The following is a 17,848-nucleotide window of genomic DNA, read 5'->3' as shown; positions in this document are numbered from 1 at the left end:
GTCTTAAAGAGAGCGACCTGGTCGTGACTCAACCAAGTAACAACTTCGGTAGATAATAGAATTTGGAGATCCAAATACAACAGTTTGGAAATCCAAAAACAACAAAATATATGCACAATGATACATTAATAACACCAAACCATCTAAGGTTTGGATATAACAATATAAGAGAAATATAACAAATGCAGTGTTCTTACTCTTATACTCCTTATGCATGTTGTACCAATAACTTATACTTAATAAAGTAAACTCAGTAGAAATGATAAGTCAAATAAGAAGAACACGTCTCTAGTTGGATTTCATTACAACACAATCTTTTGTGCAATATTGGTATGTGACTCGTTAGGGATGTCTAGCTTCATAAGTAAGCCCCATTAATAGGGTAATAACAAGAGTCATTTTGATTTAACACTGAATCATAATCACCCCATGGTACGCTCAACAAACCCCATGGGACCTAAACCATTCAATGAATTTAAGACATTGACTTGCATGTCTAATAACCTACATGTGATGCATGTTTCAAAACATAAAATAAAAACAAATATCATCCTTTAATTAGCAATATCTTAAGCTTGAAGGAAGTATTTCAATTAGGGAATCCTTAGTAACAAATTGCAAACTGTTTGCTAGCCTACTTTACTAAATATATCTCACTTTGAGCCAAGCCACAATATAACCTTATTGACTTTGAATGACCATTTAGAATTATTTCAAATTCATAGCTAGGTAAAATCACACGAGGACTGGAGTGCGGCAAATTGCTTGACCGGTCTAACTTGCTTTATGAGATACATAAGTGTGACTTAGAATTGAATGTGGTTGAAAGTATGAGTATCTTCTCTAAGCTTATCCTACTTGTATGGAAGTGGTAAATTAGTCAAGTTTAGAAATGGGAAGAGCAACAATTTGAGTACAATTTCCGAAAAAGTATGTTTAACTTCTGAAATTCATGTAAATTCTAAGTTCTTGCTATTTTTTTGGTTGAGGACAAGCAACAGTTGAAATTTATGGTTAAGATGATGGAGCATCATATTATGTTTTAGGTTATGTTTTTAAGTTTTTTTTCCTATCATTTGAAGACAAATAAGAGGTCATTAAGAGGAGTTGTCAATGGTTTGAGTAACATTTGTTGTTGTTTTCATTCGAGTCGTTGTAATTCACTTTCATCCATAATCATGCAGTTTCATAGGTGTTTTGAGTCTTTTTGTTGCTAAATCTTGTATTTCGTCAAAGCAGACACCACATGAATGAACAAGGGATATGCAGAATGCATTTCAATATTTCTCTCTCCAGATTTTGTCCATATATTTTCTTTTCTTTCTTGCCGACATCTTGTTACAAGTAAGGATTCTGAACCCAGGAGCTTGGTAGTGCTCTTTTTCTACTGAAAATGTACGTTACCTTAACCATAATATCTCAATTTGTTGATTTTGAATTCATTTAATCATATAGTAAGTTTATGTATTTAATAATTTGGAATTGTATGAAGTCTCTAAAAAATTTCTACCAAACCTATTTGTGTTGATCTTTTTTATGTTAAGAGTTATCCATAATTTAAGAGGTACTTTTACATTGTTGAATGTTTTTGTACTCCGAAGCTAAAAAAAATTGTGCAAGATTGGAAAAGAGGTTCTTTTACATTGCTGAATAGAAGATACTTAAGGAAAGGATGAGCTTTCTTGTCTTATGACCAAACATTTGAATCTGAAAAACATTATGTGTAATATAGTGAAATTATGTGTAATATAGGGAAATTAGAGAGAACATGATACTGAACATATGTGTAATATAGTTAGAGAGAAATTATACGTGTAATAACATACGAGCAATGATACGTGAACCACCATATGTGGCATACCACTTCCTACACCCTTCCACTTGTCACAATTAATTATAAAATAATAAGTCTATGCCTTGTCAACAAAAAAAATTGAAAAAAAAAATGAATTATTTTGTTTGCTCTCTCTCTCTCTCTCTCTCTCTCTCTCATCTCATCATGTATGTTCTCTCTTCGTCTCCTACCCCTCCGATTGCGAAAACCCCATGCTTCGTCTCCTCCCACACGCCTGGCAGTGCCGTCACGTTCTCTTACTGTCGTCGTCGGAAACTCAATCTCTTCGTCTCCCCCAATTACCGGTGACTTCACTACCTTTGTCGACAGACTGTCTCTGATATTGATTATGTGGAAGGTGAGCTCTATCTTATTGTTGATTCTTCAATTCATGGGTGTTGATGGCTTACATTTAGGTTTTTTTGTGGTTTGAAGTTTGTTTTCAGAAATTGGTAAACACTTGAGTGAAGCTTAGAAATTAGAATACAAGTTTAGTTTTATAAATCAATTCTGATATGTGCACATAAAAATTGAAGAACCCTAAACACTAATTTTAAAATTAGTTATCCAAAATTAAAAATTAGTTTTGAAATCCTAAATCCAAAATTGGGGAACACATAAATTTCATTCCTCGTTGTTGATATCAAAACTACGGTCGTGATAACTTGCCGTTGCCTCATCTATACTTTCTTGGCTTTGTGTCATCTTCAAATTCATTGTTTGTCTAAACTCTAATTTGGTTTTCTTCTCGTAGGATTGGATTATTTTCAAATCAGTGACATATGCTTGATAGATTTAAATGATTTTGTATTTTGTTATTTTTGTGCCCTTTCTCCTGATCTCAACAAACAATTTGTGTTTATGTTAAATGATATTTGAAATTTTATAACCTTTTGTTAAATAGATCATTTTGGTCAAGTTTCTCATATATATTAAGAGTCACTTTGATGTATGCTTCTAGTTTAAGCTTATTTGATAGCAGTTTTTGGTTTCTTTGTATTCTGCTTATGGTTTTGGCTTGGTGTAATAATTGTGCTTATGCTTGTTCCTTTTGATATATGGAGCTGGTTATACCAATGTTTTAGTAGGACAAGATTTTGCAAGTAGTTTTTTTTTTTACATTCCTGCGACATCCGTATGTTTTGTCACAAACGTGCGTTTCATTCTGTTCAGCTTCTGCTTGCCCTGTGTGCCACTGGTCATATGTCCATTGTATGTAATTATATATTAAAGCTATTATAATTTGATTCAGTTTAATTCGTGTGTCATTGGACCTTTGAGAGATGTCGGTAAACACATAATCTTTATAATTTGTGTGGCATGGTTTTAGGACCATATATGCAATTTAGCTAAGATATTGAAGATGTGTAGTTAATGGTGGGTGGAATTTGATGTTATCAGTGTTTGAGTTTGATCGATAAAATCTTTAGAGACTGGATTAGTCTCTTAATAACGTTTTTATGGAGATTGAGTTAGTTTCTTAGTTAATGATGGAGGCGTAATGCATATTAGATTTCACAATAAGATGATTCAATAAAATGATTCAATAAAAATTTATGTTGTGAGGTTGATAAACTTATAGGTGACCATCTTTGAATGCATAACAACAATTTGGTTACGCCTTTGAAAATTTGTGGTTATATGCTTCAATTTTTTGGTTATATGTATTTTTCTTGTGAAAACAATATCATTTTTCCAATAAATATCAAAAGTGACCACCTTCTATGTTTCTTTATCTCTTAATTCTAGGCAGAATGTTATGGGTGATAGAATTTGCTAATTTATTATAGTGTGCCTAGACATAAATATGAGTCCTTGCTTTGGTAAAGTTGTTGCTATGCTAAGTTTAAAGTAATGTTACCAATTAGACATAGATACGAGCCCTTAATTTTCTCACTATGATGTTGGGTCTGGTTTTGTATTAATAAAATTTCCATGTTTCCGAATAACAAAACAATTGTTTGGCTATAGATTTTTAGCAGACACGTGAACACTATTGATTTGTTTTAGAACTAGTTTAGTGGTAACCAAAAGCACTTTTATCAAACTTGTGAACTAAACTCCCATGGCTTGTTGTTGCGTGAGAAGTAAATTTATCTCGTAAAGAGAAACATGATAAATGCAACCATGTTGATAGTTTAGTAATTCTTATATCATATTAACCTCCACAGGTTAGTGAAGAGTTGAGTGCAACTTAAGAAGAGGCTGCAGATGAAGTTGTTAGGGAGGCGTTAGACCGGTCGCCAAGTGGATATATTAAATGGAAGCAAATTCTTCTCACGGTCAGTTAGTTGCTAACAATCGGAAGTTGCGTGAGGCTAACAGTCGGTTAGTATTTTAAATTGTAGTAGTAGCTTATCAAGATATTCAAATAATTGTTGCAGTGTCTTATATTAGATTTTAATGCATTAGGTTGGTATCAACTAAATTCTCTTTTGATTTTTGTATAGATCATGCCTCTTAAAATAAAAAAAGTAAGAAGGTCAATATTCCACCAAAGAAGCGGATGATTTTGTTGTATATAAGGTGTCAATTGGATGCAAGTTAACACCATGGCAGCGGAAGATTTTTCTTGTAATGAACATCTGCAAGCATCAACCTTGATCACTCGAAATAAAGATAAGCCAAGCAACCGTGTGGAGAGTGGGCTTATGCGGACACCATGGGTGAAGGGTGATATGAAGACGAGGAATAAAGATAGTGAAGTGCCATGATGAAATGGTTAAGTAAATTATTTTTAAATGTTTTGAATTTCCTAGGACCCTGTCATGGTGATAGTATTGGTGAAACATAATATGTTTTTAGCCAATGTAATGCCTTTAATGTGATATCCTTTTAATTGATGTAATTACTATTAGTTTTCAAGAAAAACTTAATTTTGTGCCACACAAACAGGGAATCGGAAAACTTATGGCCCTCCATGTTTCCTGGAATCTAAATTGTGTCTTTGATCTCATTTGACACCTTTTATAAGCTGCGAGTATTGCACGCATATGGACGGACAACTTATAAATTCTGGAAAATAATGGTCACGCACCTGAAAAATTATGGTCGCACAGACCAAAATATTTGGTTAACTATCATTTTCCCGTAAAAATAGTGACATTTTAGGCCAATCGAGCGATGAATCACGTTTTATCACGGAAGTTACGGTATGTTGGACCGTTAACATAAGTTATTAACGACTGCTAACCATGACTTAGGTGAATTATTTTATATCTATGACAGTCTTTAGGAAAACTAACCACATTTCTGATGCAGTTAACCACTAAATATCAAAGGCGTAACCACAATTTCTTTCCCTCACCAACTTGTCGTTCCCATTATTCCTCCACATGATATGAGGGAAGAGAATATATTTGGACACACTTGTGAGTAAAGTGATGTTAATAAAGTGAGAGATGCAATATCTTGTAAGTTTGACAGACTTTACAAATACTAACCAAATCGAGGAAACATTTAACAAATATTTATCAAATGCGTAACTACTATTAGTTTTCAAGAAAAACTTAATTTTGTGTCAGACAAATAGGGAATCGTAAAATTTATGGGCCCTCCATGTTTCTTGGAGTCTAAAATACGTCTTTGATCTCATATGAAGTTTGCGCGTAAAGATGAACACTTAGAAAACCTACATAAAATAATGGTGACGCCTCTTAATAATTGTGGTCACATTGTTCATTGTTTTGGTTATCTAAAATTTTAGGATGGAAAAACTTAATTTTGTGTCATACAAAGAGAGAATCACAAAAGTGGTCACTACTCACTACTAATATTTACATGATAGGTTGGCTTAAAATGATATAGTTTTCAGAGGATAATTTGAGATAACCAAATATTTAAAATATATAACCACAATTTTACAAAGGTGTAACAATCTTTTTTTCCCGTGTTCAAAATTACTCGTCTATAATTTTACTAACCTCACAAAAGAAGTTATTTATGGTTGGAAAGACTTTTAGTGCAGTGATCAAATTAGATTATGTGTTAGATTCACCTAAAACAAGATTATTTATACCTGGGAAAGATAAACTAGCCAAATATATGGTCTGCGTGACCACATGTTTTAAGGTGCGTGACCACTATTTTTTCAGAAATTAGAACTTGTCCGTCTTTAGGCGTGATAAACTCGCAGATTGTAAAAGAAGTTATTTATGGTTGGAAAGACTTTTAGTGCAGTGATCAAATTAGATTATGTGTTAGATTCACCTAAAACAAGATTATTTATACCTGGGAAAGATAAACTAGCCAAATATATGGTCTGTGTGACCACATGTTTTAAGGTGCGTGACCACTATTTTTTCAGAAATTAGAACTTGTCCGTCTTTAGGCGTGATAAACTCGCAGATTGTAAAAGAAGTTATTTATGGTTGGAAAGACTTAGTGCAGTGATCAAATTAGATTATGTGTGTGAGTCGCCTATAACGGGATTATTTATACCTGGAAAAGATAAACTAGTCAAATATATGGTTTGTGTGACCATATTTTTACAGGTACGTGACCATTATTTTTTCATAAATTATGACTTGTCCATCTTTAAGCGTGATAAAATCACAGATTGTAACAGAAGTTATTTATGACTTGACGCTGCACTACTAAGATTACCCATTAAATCTTCATAAAGACGAACAATTACGAATGCAGAGAAAAATAATGGTAAGGCATGTTAAAGATTACAAGTAACTTACAATTAGTGTTCAGTCATTAATACTACTGCTACAATAAAGCTCTAAAGAACTAAATATTTACCCACAAAATATAAAAAGTAAAACAATACAACACAATTTAAGCAAATAATAAGATTACATCCCAACTGTTCCATCTGAAACCCCTCTAATAGAATCTGAATTCTGAGAAGGGAACAACACATTGTCATAAAGAAGACTAGCAACAGTTGCACCAACCAAAGGACCAACCCAATAGACAGCTTGATTCCTGCATGTTCTAGCAATGGAAGCAGATCCAAAAGCGCATGCAGGGTTGATTGACCCACCAGAGAATGGACCTGTTGCTAACACACCTGCTCCTGCTATTAAACCAATTACAAGTGTTCCTGTTGAACTAACTTGACCATGCCTAGTGTCCCTTACATCATAAATTGTGTACACTAACACAAATGTTAGAATACCCTCTAATATTGATGCTCCAAATCCTGTCATCTCTTCTGCAATTGAATATGTTGGCACATGCTGCAAAAAATATACAAGAGTGTATGGGCCATTATTGCATAAGTACTAAAAAGATGCGCATGTCCTGATAAGAAATCTCACTTCATCCATTAGTGAATTAAGGGTAACAAATCTCACTTCACTTACAATCCATTCTTTAAGTAAAACTTCAGTGGACTAATCATCCTATCATGCATTTTGATGTGAACATAAGAGTATGAATTTTCATATTAGAACGTACCGCGAACCGAAATAACGTACCGACTATGCATACCCCCCACGTACCAAATTCTTTTGAGGGTTTGATGCTTCATAGTCTTCAATGTCATAACATTAGCTAACAACACACTTGTACTCTCTTGATTTTCTTCCATATTCTGAAATTTATAGTGTAGCTCTTTTTTTTCCACCAACAATTATTAAAATACACACATTACATCATCAAAGCACTAACATCTACAACTAAACAACTATTGATTGACAAGAATACGATGACAAGTTAATGTAACCAGTTTTTAACTAAAGTGTAACCACAATTCTTTTTATTACAAAATTATTGCCAAGTCACGACGTGATATCAGTGAGGGGAACAACTAAAGTGAAACTAAATAATTGAGAGAACACTTGTGATTTTTGACTAACAATAGTGCAATGACAAGTCAAGTCAATGTTATTCTATGTTTGACAGGTTTCAGACGAACTAACCACAAATGAGCTGCACTTAACTGGTTTATAAAATAGATATAACCATAATTCTTTTCATTACCAATTGGTGGCTATTCAATGAGTCAGAACCTTTTTTATAGCTTTGAAATGGAAATTCGTTTATGTAGCTTTGAAATCATAGTGAAAATAATGTTATTCAGAAAATCTAAAATATTATGTGTTCTTAGTTTTAGTAACGTTCAAAGACTGCAAATATTACTATCCAATATATTCTAGTAAACACTCACCACAAATATTAAAAGAAAAATTGAAAAATAAGTTAAGTGTTTGCATAAGCTATTGTAATCTACCAAACTTTCTTATTCCTTAGTAGAATCTACATTCAGTTTCACAACACACAAATTCTAAATACCAAACCTTATTTTACTAATGGAAGAACAAATTGGTGACCTTCCACGGAGAGAGTAAGTTTCAAACTGCGAGATACAGAGACCGTCGACGAAATGAGACTGTGAGCCGGAGGAAATCGATGGTGGGTTTTGATCTGACAGCAACATGCACAAAATCGACGGTGACTCTGCGTGGTGGTTTTGATTCGACGGTTAATTGGTGGAGATCGGTGGTGGTTGGAGACCGGGGTTTGGGTTGGTGGGGGAAGATGGAGAGAGATAACGTTTTGAGAGAGAAGCAGAGGCTTTGTGTTTTGTTGAGAGAGAGAGTGAATAGTTATTAAATGTTTTTTTTATTGGCTATTTCTTTTACTTTTCTTTTTTTAATTCCTCTTTACCATGTCAACATGAATCAATTTTTAATCATTTTACTTGCCATGTCAGGAGTGGTAGAATGGTGTATCACCAAAAGGGTGTTCACCAATCTTTTTCCATAACATTATGACCACCAAAGAAACTGTTGGAACATGTGTGGAAATTGAGTAAAAAGACTATAAACACAAATTCCCATGTTGGGTAGAACTAGTGTTGTGTGAATTGAAAAAAAGTGGAAGTCCCACATCGGATGGAACACACACATTAGTAGTGTTTATATAGTGGGGGTGTACCTCTAATTAATGGGGGTACATAAGCACTAGAGAAAAAATATATATTGATATATATTTTATTATTTGGAAATGAAATGATAAATTAAATAATTAATTTAATCATTATTAGAAAGTGCTTTCTTAGTCCCCAAGTTTTGCTAAAATATTTTGGTACATAATATAATATATTTTTGTACTAAATTTAATATATTTTAGTACTCAATTAAGATATTTTTGTACTAGATCTAATATGTGAATTACTTAATCGCAAAGTAATATGTTACTTGTTCCCAAAGTTTCTCATATTACTTGTTCCCAAAGTTTCTCACTTATTAGTTGTGAATTTTCTCTATAAATAGAGAGCTCACACAGTGCATTCTACACACCGAAAAGAATTTCATTGAGTTGTCGGGAATTCTTTTCTTCTCTTCTCCCTCCGACTTGTGTTAACAAGTTTCTTCTGCTTCTACTCCTTTCTGTCCCTTTCGGTTTCAAATAGAGCGGTTACGTACCGTATCGAGTGGCTTCGATCAATCGATTGAGCCATATTTTAAGAGTGTTCTTAAGACCATAGTCCCTTCTTCGGTTTAATGTCCCTTCGGAATTAAGAGTGGTCTTAAGTTCATAGTCCCTTCGGAATATAGAGTACTATTAAGATCATAGTCCCTTTTCGTAATACTAATGTCCCGTCGGAATTAAGAATGATCTTAACAGTATATAAATTATTTCAATAATTTTCTATTTAATGAGAAATGGTAGTATCACCATATTTGAGTGGTCGTAGTGCCATATTGATGTTTTGAAGAAGTTAAAGTTAGAATGGTGGTAACACCATATTTGAGTGGTCTTAGCACCATAATAGAATGGTAATAATACCATATTAAAGTGGTTTCAGTATTAAAGAGTGGTCTTAGTACCATATTTGAGGGTGTAATTCTCGAACGGTTTTCTACGGTGCAGTAGTTAACCGCACAGTTGTAGCTGGGCTTGTTTTATCCTGGAGGCGGCGTGGTTGATAGTCTACCTTGCACAACTTTGGGTAGTGCCACGAAACGTCTTAAAGAGAGCGACCTGGTCGTGACTCAACCTAGTAACAACTTCGGTAGATAACAGAATTTGGAAATCCAAATTTAACAGTTTGGAAATCCAAAAACAACAATTTTAAGACGTTTCGATCTGCTATGTCTACCGAAGAAGTTACTTATTAAGGTTAAGTTGTCCCTAAATACATTAAGGATAAATCAAGCTATAGAAATACATCTTTCGACAGAAACAATGAAGTTTCTGTTGTTATAACAACAACACTAATAAATTCACATATAGCTTTTAATGGTAAAGCATGGAGTTAATTGTGTCCCTCCGGATATCCATATAGTTCGACGTATATTGCATAACAGAATGCTAGTTAAATCCTATTTATTTGATAGAAGGATTAATTATGCATGCAATCTACACCATGAAATTGCTAACCGCATGTTTATGGTGCTTAAGTAATATGAAGTGCTTTGCTTTCCGTCGCCTATTAGAATTATTTTTAACCGATCCTGCTCTAATCAAAGCTATTTTTATATAGCTTGAATGTACCAAGCATGTGGAGGACAATTTTACCAATCATTACTATTTATATGTGAAATGTGAACATTGAAAAATCAAAGAATGAACTTATTCAAAGAGGTTTTTTCGATGAACTGGAAATTATACGAGAAATTTGTTCCAAATGTTTCGTATAAATAAGAAAGAATCTGAATTTCAGATTTCTATTGAATAAGACTGAGTTGACTCAGACTTAAGAGAGACTTGTGTACCATGCATTTTTGTGAGAAAAAATTGCGCCTTTGATGGTATGTTAAAAATTAAATTCTCCTTCTATTTTGTTAGTTGTGTGATTTTAATATTTGACATATCAAAATTGATCACGAACAAGTGTTTAATTTTAAACTTGAGTAACTTGGAATTAATTCTAAAGTTATATGATTGAACAATTTTATTTATTGCAGTCAAGATATATGAACCAAAAGTTCATATAAATCAGAATTTAGAGAATATGAATCTCTAAACATAATAAATTATGATATGTGTGAATTTGATGACACATAAATTAGAAATGATAAAATGATATTTTTATCATATTTATTAATGACTGTGAATTTTGGAAAATAAAATTGATATGCTTGAATGTTCAATTTTTATAACGAAAATTGAAATTTATAGAGTACTCAAGTCTAAGAACAAAAATTCTAATTAAGAATTTTTTTTGAAGAAAAGACAATCCAACTTGTCTTATTTTTGAACTTGGGATTGTCTGAACTTGTCCTATTTTTGAACTTGGGATTGTCTGAACTATATTTGGATTCTGGACCCCGAGAGTTGAACTCACTAGTAGAGCCTATGAATGTGTATTCATCGGGTATGCGATAAATATCGAAACATATAGGTTTATGACCTAAATGTTAAAGTGATCATAGAATTAAAAGATGTTGATTTCTATGAAGTAAGTACCCCTGTAAATTAAAGTATAGTGGGGGCACTAGTGGGGGTTAACTAAATTCCCTTCTAAAAATTAAGAACTAGTGGGGGCACTATATCTAATCACATTCATGTAATTAGAAATAGTTATGAAAACATCATATGAGATGTTATAGAACCTCAAGGAGGTAAGAAAGCTAAAATTGCTAAAGAGTATGAACTTGGTTTATACATTGGAAGAAGATTCATTAAGCCTTAAAGAAGTTATATCCTCATTGGATGCTGAATTATGGCAAAAAGCAATAAACGATGAAATGAATTTTCTAGAGTCTAACAAAACGTGACACTTGGTTGACTTGTCTCATAGTTGCAAAACCAATCGGTTGTATTTGGATTTGGAAAAGGAAACTAAAACCTCACGGGACGGTTGATGAATACAAGGCTCTCCTTGTAGTCAAAGGTTTTAGACAAAGAGAAATATAGACTTCTTCGACATTCATTCACCAGTCACGAAAATCATATCCATAAGAGTACTAGTCCCTTTAGCCGCCGTTCATAACTCGATAGTACTCCAAATGGATGTGAAAGTTGCCTCTTTTTATGGTGATCTAGAAGAAGAAATCTATATGAAACAACCTGAAAGTTTTGCGATTCATGGACAAGAAAACAAAGTCTGTAAGTTAGATAATTCTTTGTATGGTCTAAAATAAATTCTTAAGGAATGACATGAAAAATTTGACATTCTAATGTTATCAAATGAGTATAAAGTGAATGTAAGTGACAAATAATATTTGCACGATCATATGTCTCTATGAAGACAACTTGCTCATATTTGGTTTAAAGATTCATGTTATGAATTATGTGAAATCATTGTTTATCAATAACATTGATAAGAAAGACCTAGACAAAATTGAAGTAATTCTTGGTTTCAAGATTACTAGATCAGAAAAGATAACTTTTTTGATAAATCTCACAAAGTTGAGAAGTTCTTAAGGAAATATTATTATTTCACCGTAAACTTGCAATCATATATTTTGATCAAGTGTAAGAACACTTGAGATGGAGTTAGAAAAACTGATGCGAGCATCATTGGCAATACTTAGGTATGTCACTGAATGTATTAGACCCGACATTGCCGATGTCGTAAACCTCTTGTGCAAGTTTACTAGTAGACGGATGAGAAGCATTGCCATGCTATAGAAAGAGTCATGAGGTGCCTTAAGAAGACTATGACTCTAGAATTACTTCATGAGGAGTAACCTATTGTACTTAAATGGTACAAGATATAAAATAGAACATCTTTCAGATGAATATTTAGCGACTAGTGTTTGCATATTGAGCATCACTAGAGGAGTTATTTGTTGAAACAAATGATATTGACTCAGTCCACTATGGAATGAATCTGAGATGAGAACACTAGAGAAAACTAGTGAAGAAGCAAGTTGATAAGATACTTGCTAGTTGAAATCCCTTAGTGGATAAAACCGTTTCCAGAAGTGTTAATTTATTGTGATAGTCTGCAGCTATTACAAAGTTGAGAATCGTTACCACAATGGTAAGAGGCGATTATTAAGGCACGAACACATAGAGAAATAGAGAGCTAGCTACTCTCAAAAGGAACGGTTAAAGTAGATCATGTACGTACTGATAAAGAATTAGTTAATCCTTTGACGAAAGGAATTACTAAAAAGAAAGTCCTAAACACATCCAATAGGATGGGACTTATGCCCAAAGGTCACAAGTGATGGTAACCCGACCTACATGACTGGAGATCCCAAGAAATAGGTTCAATGGGTAATAACAAGTCACAAGTGATAGAACATGCTATGATAAAAGTAAGAAAGCATGATTCCTGCAGTGATAGAAGGATGAGATAATAGAAACTCTTAATGAGATCTATACTCTATTTGGAGTGGAGTACATAGCTACAGGAGTACTCTTGATAGACTCACCTATATGAATGTGGAACTAAGGGCCGGTTCCTATGGGATTCAGGGCAGAATACCTAGAGCGTTCGTTAAAACCGGGATACACGTGCAAGGCCATAAACGCACGGGCTTTTAGAATACACCTTAAGAAAAGGTTTGTGTGTGGGTTCTATGTCTGAGATAGAGTTCAATGCTGTAAGCAACTCTTGTTAATCAGAATTTTACTCGCTATGCAAAGGTTCAAGTTGTAGGCGACACCTTTGTTTACTAGCAAATCTTATGGAGACGTTTTTGACGTTATTTATGAAACCATTTTTTAAATTCAAGTGGGGGATTGTTGGAACATGTGTGGAAATTGAGTAAAAAGACTATAAACACAAATTCCCATGTTGGGTAGAACTAGTGTTGTGTGAATTGAAAAAAAGTGGAAGTCCCACATCGGATGGAACACACACATTAGTAGTGTTTATATAGTGGGGGTGTACCTCTAATTAATGGGGGTACATAAGCACTAGAGAAAAAATATATATTGATATATATTTTATTATTTGGAAATGAAATGATAAATTAAATAATTAATTTAATCATTATTAGAAAGTGCTTTCTTAGTCCCCAAGTTTTGCTAAAATATTTTGGTACATAATATAATATATTTTTGTACTAAATTTAATATATTTTAGTACTCAATTAAGATATTTTTGTACTAGATCTAATATGTGAATTACTTAATCGCAAAGTAATATGTTACTTGTTCCCAAAGTTTCTCATATTACTTGTTCCCAAAGTTTCTCACTTATTAGTTGTGAATTTTCTCTATAAATAGAGAGCTCACACAGTGCATTCTACACACCGAAAAGAATTTCATTGAGTTGTCGGGAATTCTTTTCTTCTCTTCTCCCTCCGACTTGTGTTAACAAGTTTCTTCTGCTTCTACTCCTTTCTGTCCCTTTCGATTTCAAATAGAGCGGTTACGTACCGTATCGAGTGGCTTCGATCAATCGATTGAGCCATATTTTAAGAGTGTTCTTAAGACCATAGTCCCTTCTTCGGTTTAATGTCCCTTCGGAATTAAGAGTGGTCTTAAGTTCATAGTCCCTTCGGAATATAGAGTACTATTAAGATCATAGTCCCTTTTCGTAATACTAATGTCCCGTCGGAATTAAGAATGATCTTAACAGTATATAAATTATTTCAATAATTTTCTATTTAATGAGAAATGGTAGTATCACCATATTTGAGTGGTCGTAGTGCCATATTGATGTTTTGAAGAAGTTAAAGTTAGAATGGTGGTAACACCATATTTGAGTGGTCTTAGCACCATAATAGAATGGTAATAATACCATATTAAAGTGGTTTCAGTATTAAAGAGTGGTCTTAGTACCATATTTGAGGGTGTAATTCTCGAACGGTTTTCTACGGTGCAGTAGTTAACCGCACAGTTGTAGCTGGGCTTGTTTTATCCTGGAGGCGGCGTGGTTGATAGTCTACCTTGCACAACTTTGGGTAGTGCCACGAAACGTCTTAAAGAGAGCGACCTGGTCGTGACTCAACCTAGTAACAACTTCGGTAGATAACAGAATTTGGAAATCCAAATTTAACAGTTTGGAAATCCAAAAACAACAGAAACTGAAAAACTTGGACATAATAGAGAAATACTTTTTACCTTAACTAGAGCAAGCATTTACAATAACCATTAATGCACCTAAATACTAGGTCATGAGGACATGAAAATATTTTATAACACTCGGCGTCATCAGCACATGGACCTGTAGTGTAAAATAAAGTAAATACAAATAATTAAAAATGGTAGAAAGATTATGTATAAGATAAACAAGCGAAAATATGAGAATGAGTTTACTATGGCCTCCAGCGTCGACTACGACAAGAAAAAGGGAAACAAAAAATATCACAACATAAACAAACTTGAAAATTGCAGCCATTTTTTTAACCTTAGCGTGTAACAATTATAAAATTGGTTGATCACTTTATATAGTAAAAAAAGATCATGTGATGCTTAATTCAATAAAATATTTTTATAATAATATTGTTATTGCAAGAAATTCTTCATAGATTATTTATTAAACTTATCTAAAGTGGTACAATGTATCATGTTTGTCCCTTTACTTCATAGAATAGATCTCACATAAAAATATTACTTATAATTAGAGATCATTCTTGTTTAACAACCTTTCATTATTTTTTTATTCCTTATCTATCCTTTCATAATTGATATAGAAAAACCATTATTATATTATATTTTCTATGAGTAGAACTAGACCCACATATCATGAACCAACGATGATATCACTATCCTTTTGCATCCATCACTTGGAGAATGAACCCCAACATCACTGGATTGTTAGCCTGTGTTTTTAAAAGTTGTTCTCGACAGGGAATTATTCTAGTCGAAATTAAGTTTATTTATAGTGTTAAGCTGGAGGAAAATTATATTCGACAGTTTGTGGTGAATCTTGACATTTTTTAGTGTTCAGCTTTGACAAGATAGAATTCAAATCTTTGATGAAAAGACAAAGTCAAGAGTCAAAGACATGTAGAAGCACGTATGATATGTCGAAAGCTTTTGGTTTTTAACCATTAGTTTTAGTTATTTCTATTCATGTATATATAGAAGTTTGTCATAGGATCCGAGAGCATTGAGAAAGCTATGTTTGATCTAGGAGCAAGTGTCAGTTTGATGTCATTGTCCTTTTGTGAGAGGATGGGTATAGGGGAACTTAAACCTACAATTAGTAGACCGTTCTGTTAAGTACCCAACTGGAATTATAGAGGATATCCCGGTCAAAGTAGGAGGGATTTACATCCCGGATGATTTTGTTGTGATGGAAATGGAGGAAGATATCCAACTACCAATTCTTTTGGGAAGACCTTTCCTTGCTACCGCAGGGTCCATAATTGATGTTAAGCATGGTAAGTTGGCATTTAATGTTGGTAAAGAGAAAGTTGAATTTGAATTTGCTAATCTAATGAAGGGTTCTTCCATTAAGGACTCCTGTTGCATGATAGATGTAATTAACCGTTGTGTGAAAGAGTACTTATTAGCATCACCTACACAAGATGGTTTGGAAATGTGTGTCGCAAACAATGCAAGTACAAAGCTGAATGGAGATGCCCAAGCCTATGAAAAATTATTCGATGAAAATCCTCCCATGAAGGGCTTGTGTATAGAAGAATTGATTGAGGAGAAAGTTGTCCCTCTTCCAAAAGAAGCACCAAAAGTGGAGCTTAAACTACTCTCACCAAATTTGAGGTATGAATTCTTGGGCCCTAACTCTACCTACCCTGTCATTGTAAATGCAAGCCTAGATGAGGGTGAAACTGAAAAATTTCTTAAAATCCTCAAGAAATATCCTAAAGCTATAGGGTATACTATTGAGGATATTAAGGGAATAAACCCCTCAATGTGCATGCATAGGATACTACTTGAAGAGGACTATAAACCCTCCATTGAACATCAAAGAAGGTTAAATCCTAACATGAAAGAAGTTGTGAAAAAAGAAGTTTTAAAACTCCTAGATGCAGGTGTTATTTATCCAATTTCTGATTCTAAATGGGTTAGTCCGGTTCAAGTAGTACCTAAAAAGGGTGGTCTCACAGTTATTAAAAATGATAAAAATGAATCCATTGCCACTAGAACTATCACGGGTTGGAGAATGTGCATCGATTACAGGAAGCTTAACAAAGCAACCTGTAAGGATCACTTCCCACTCCCTTTTATTGATCAAATGGTAGAAAGGTTAGCTAAGCATTCACATTTTTGCTACATGGATGGTTATTATGGATTTTTCCAAATACCCATCCATCCTAATGACCAAGAGAAAACAACTTTTAAATGTTGTTTTGGCACTTTTGCCTATAAGAGGATGCCTTTTGGTCTTTGCAATGCTGCAGCTACCTTTAAAAGATGCATGATGTCTATTTTTTCTGATTTTGTTGAAAATATAATGGAAGTTTTTATGGATGACTTTTCTGTGCATGGATCCAGTTTTGATAACTGTTTGTCTAACCTAGAGAAAGTTTTAGAGAGATGTGAGAAAGTGAACTTAGTCTTGAATTGGGGAAAATGTCACTTTATGGTAAGAGAAGGAATTGTCCTAGGACACTTGGTCTCTGAACGGGGTATAGAGGTAGATAAAGTAAACATTGAAATTATTGAAAAAGTGCTACCTTTTACCTCGGTCAAAGAAGTAAGAAGTTTCTTAGGCCATGCAGGTTTCTACCGCCGTTTCATAAAAGATTTTTCATTGATTACAAAGCCACTAACAAGCTTGCTCCTTAAGGATGCATATTTTATTTTTGATGATTTGTGTCTTAAGGCATTTTGCAAGTTGAAAGAAGCTTTGACCACTGCCCCAATCATACAACCACCAGATTGGAACTTGCCTTTTGCAATAATGTGTGATGCAAGTGACTATGCGGTTGGGGCGGTGCTAGGTCATAGAAAGGAAAGGAAGATGCATGCGATTTACTATGCAAGTAAGACCCTAGATGGGGCACAAGTGAACTATGCCACAACAGAAAAAGAGTTGTTAGCAGTAGTTTATGCCATTGACAAATTTAGGTAATACTTGGTAGGATCAAAAATCATTTTCTACACAGATCACTCGGCAAAAAAATATTTGTTAAACAAAAAGGATGCCAAGCCGAGGTTGATCCGATGGATTTTGCTCCTCCAAGAATTTGACCTTGAAATAAAAGATAAAAATGGTACTGAAAATGTTGTGGCTGATCA

The 17,848-nt window shown here is 33.7% G+C and overlaps 1 long non-coding RNA gene across 1 annotated transcript; it reads left to right on the top strand.

The window, feature by feature from the left end:
* Positions 1–1,832: 1,832 nt before the first annotated feature.
* Positions 1,833–4,726, top strand: LOC146914527 (uncharacterized). The gene is made up of 3 exons (XR_015014258.1): positions 1,833–2,192; positions 4,006–4,162; positions 4,285–4,726. It is a non-coding gene; the product is annotated as an uncharacterized LOC146914527 (long non-coding RNA).
* The last annotated feature ends 13,122 nt before the right edge of the window (positions 4,727–17,848 follow it).

This window comes from Medicago sativa, chromosome 6 (genome assembly GCF_051527215.1).
Source record: "Medicago sativa cultivar Bolivia chromosome 6, Bolivia_mono, whole genome shotgun sequence".
Lineage (NCBI taxonomy): Eukaryota > Viridiplantae > Streptophyta > Magnoliopsida > Fabales > Fabaceae > Medicago > Medicago sativa.
Note: the sequence above shows the minus strand (reverse complement) of the source record. Positions and strands in the feature narration are given on the sequence as shown.